The sequence below is a fragment of the Anser anser genome (genome assembly GCF_964211835.1).
Source record: "Anser anser genome assembly, chromosome: 4".
NCBI classification, from domain to species: Eukaryota; Metazoa; Chordata; class Aves; order Anseriformes; family Anatidae; genus Anser; species Anser anser.
Window position 1 is genome coordinate 18,988,053 of NC_139724.1, and position 4,042 is coordinate 18,992,094.

Consider the following 4,042-nt stretch of genomic DNA (forward strand, 5'->3'; position numbering starts at 1 on the left):
GGGGCCTTGGCCAACCTGATTTAGTGTGTGACATCCCTGCTCATGGCAGGGGGTTGGAACTGGATGGTCTTTAAGGTCCCTTCCAAGCCAAACCATTCTATGATTAACTTGCTTAAGCACAAATTTATGAAATAAAGCTTTAAACATTAAACTAATACAGAAATACCAATTAACAGAATGCTATGTTTTTCTGCTGACAATTTAGATCACGTGTCTCTGAATCTGAGCAAATTTTCACACTGAGTGCACAAAAGTTGTTGTTTGTGCTAACTGATGTGTATGAGAGAATTAGCAACAGGCACTGAATAGCTTGATATTAAAATTAATTAGGAGTAGAGATAAATGGTCCACAAAGTAAGTTTTTTGGAATGAAAAACTGATCTTTCTGTGATGATGGCAGCTAGTAAGCATTTTACCATGGAGGTAGTAGATAATAAGAAATGGACAAAAATAAACATAGGCAAAAAGTGGTGCTAACTTTAAACACAAACACAAGGCTCTTTGTTTTAGTTTCGTCAATGATCAGTGTTTTGACAACTCCATAGTGCTGCTACACATTGCAAAAATCAAAGCAAGTACTTTATGAATCTCATTAAAAAACGAAAACAAAACAAAACAACAACAAAAAACAACATGTAGCCTATAGAGCTTCACTTTCATTTGTTACATGTTGATTCACATATCCAAAAAAAAAAAAAAAAAGGCCATAGGTGATTTCTTAGAGGCATTTCAATGTGGTGTATTTTGTATAGGGAAATTAAATCAATTTTTAAAAGTTCAATTTTTATGGCTATTTACAGTCTATTTTAACTTAATTCATAATAGAAAACCCAGTTTTGAAATATATTTTATAGCTTAAAGTATATATGAAAATTCAGAAAAAAATGGAACTAATATACTATTTCTGATGAGAAACACTTCATGTATCAGTACAGCAATAGGATTTTCATTATGTGTGATAAATTATGCATGTAATTTTTTTCAAGGCTTTAGAAATTTCCCTTCCTTGATTTGTCAGATTCTACAAGTTGCAGCACTGGCTATGCTAATTACTGGTTGATTTTTCCAGAATAAGTCCTTTGTAAGGGTTATATTATATTTAAATTGCAATGATTGAACTATTAAGGAAATTTTATTTCAGAAAAGTCCCTTTTCTTTTGCTTTGTTACCTTGCATTTCTTTTTCTTTTAACGCAATATTATTAATTTTTACTCTATTACCAATTTTTACTGTATTACTGCATTAATGGTGACTGATACTACTTTTATAAGTAAATAATTGTCACAGTACAGTATTTTTTTGTGAAAGAGATCAAACAGATTTGGAAGCAGATGTAGGTTCATTCTTTTCTTGTTTCTGTTTCTATGATTCATCGTGTAACAACTCAACAAAAGAAATAAGTCCAAAGAATATGAAAGCTGATTCTGTACTCATAAGATAGTCCATGCGTCAAGTCATCTCTGTATAACTCCACTAACCTGCGTCAACTTGTCCCTAAGAGACCCCAGTGACCATTACTGGTTTGTTGTTTAATTGACCAGCTTTGCTTTATTTTATTTCATGTGGACTCTTATTTATTTATTCTCCCATATTCTCTCCTTAATACCTTCCAGTAATTTGTTAAGTGATGCAAGTTTTCTTTTTCTTTCATCCTTATCTCTCCATTCTGTTGAAAATCCTGTGTTGGTAAGGCTTTTTGCTGTTGGTTGTAGTTTGGTTTCATTTACAATACTTATCACTATAGCAAAGAAATACAGCTAGCATTTGTAGCAGAATTTTTGTGAGTTATCTCCACCAGCTAGATAAAAATCTGTTGGGTCCTATTTGCAGTAACTATGATATCTGTGGCAGCTGGGGGCACTTTGCACCCTGAAAAGTGAAGCCTCCAAGATGTAATAGGCAACAGTTAAAAAGACAGCTGACCAATATCTCCACGAGGGCAGATTTGTTTTGGTTTCCTGGAAACAAGTGAAGAAACACATGAACTTCTGCAGAAGTGTGAGAAATTTCTGACTGCTTGAAGTATTACCTCCAGCTTTTCAGCTGTTATTGTAAAATACACATTTTTTTATTGTATGTTTTACTTAATGATTCTTTGCAGAAATATCTGTGTGAGGTCACTGTGAATGCAAAATCAGAACAAACTACATGACCAAAAAAAGGAAAAGCTTCCTATATCTTTTGGAAGTTTTTTTTTTCTTCTTCTTCTGGGATTTACGGTATGTGATGAAAGAAGTTAGATATTATCTCTTTCTGCTTCCTAAAATCTGTAAGTAGCTTTCTTTCATGCAGGTGTCCAAAAAAATTAAATATATAAAAATAGATGGGTAATCAGAAATATATTTTGTAGTGATGGTATGATACTTAGGTTATTACTTCACTAAGGACAAAAGTTTAGTGAAGTTCGCCTAAATCACACTCCAAATAACTTTGGAAACTTCTAATGGCCATAGGGTCATGGAATGATAAGGAATGAATGCCCTGCAAGAAGACATATTTGTTTTGCTTGAGACTAGTTTTGTTGATGGAGACTTTTTTTTCCCCCCATAAACAAATTAACTTTGCAATTGGAAAGATTCCACCTCTTTATTGCAGTCTGTCATCTACTCACTATCTAAAAAAGGTAGTTCCTTATTTTTGAGGATGTGTAAATAATTTTAATACAGTTAAAAAGGAGAAAAACAGCATCAGGTACTCATGAAACCATTCAAATTCTGTTTGGAAGGAGTATTTTTTTGTGTGTTCACTTTATATTATAGTGGTACAACTGAGATTAAATATGTATATATTTTTCTGACTTCAAGAAAGAAATGCAGATTTTGAACTTGGAAAGTGAATGAAAAACCATGCACATCATATTTCATTTCTACTTTGCCCAAAGATATAACAAAAATATAGTAGTGTTCTCACAAAATGGTTTAATGAACAAAAGGTTTTGAATTCCTATCTGATAACCATTTACAGATGGATGTACAAAGGCAATACTTCAAAATGTAAAAGATAATCAATGTGAATAAAAATTGGGCTTTGAATACTTTACTGCAATGTTATTACTTCCTCTGCATGGTGTGTTTCCAATTTGGAAAAATAAAAACCCAACTGTGAGCAGGAAAAAAATATATCCTTCAATAGTGACTCCGTTTGTTGAGAAGATCTAATGGTTTTATTTTCATGCTTAATGCCTGTGAAGTTCCACAGACCATAATTTCTAAATCCATCAGGAATACCACTGTAGTACTGTTGCTCTCAAAACTATCTGTAATGGATTGCTTTCTTTTGATTTGTAGAGTGACATGGCAACCAGGATTAACTTTCAGCCCTCCCCCTTCAAACATGTATATATTTTAGACCCCATTAAAAAAATTAAAAGAGGAAGTTATAACTGTTAGATTAGATCATGTTTTTGAGTTCTGGACTCTTAAGATCTCTGCACCCAGGCTGTTAAAACTATAAGATTGATACTTAATGATGTTTCTTGCCCTTTGTTCCCCCTGTCTAAGCTATAAAACAGATTTGACAACCTCCTTTAAAAAGTGCTTGAAGAAAAGGAGAAGACAAATGAGAGAAGGGAGGGAGAAAATAGATTCCAAAGAGAGGCTTTGGGATCTGAAGAGTTGGGGAATGATTCCTGAATTTGTCAAGTCCACAAAAAATACCTTACGCTACATATGTTTGAATCAAAAAAGGTATACTTTTGATTAAAATATTAGTTAGAAGCAACCTAGGTTTCATATCTAACTATATACAAATCTGCTTCTATCAAAACACATTTTCTATAGGTGGCATCTCTGAAATTAGTAAATACAGAATATAAGACATCATTTTAGACATGAGAAATCCTTAATAAAATGAGCAGTTTGTCCAAAATAATTGTTCTAAATTTAAATACAGGATTATAAATAATAATTTAAATACAGAATTTTATTTCTTCTATGTTTAAGATATGTATTAGCATAATATATTCCATTTTATTGTTTAAACCTTATTTTAAATATTGGTTGTGGTCCAGAGAAGACTTGGGAAATAGATTGCGGAATTGTTA

General features: G+C 32.3%; 1 long non-coding RNA gene across 1 annotated transcript; it reads left to right on the top strand.

Moving 5' to 3' along the window:
* The first annotated feature begins 1,943 nt into the window (after positions 1-1,943).
* Positions 1,944-3,828, top strand: LOC310898436. The gene is made up of 3 exons (XR_014583302.1): positions 1,944-1,998; positions 2,102-2,219; positions 3,501-3,828. It is a non-coding gene; the product is annotated as an uncharacterized lncRNA (long non-coding RNA).
* Positions 3,829-4,042: the final 214 nt, after the last annotated feature.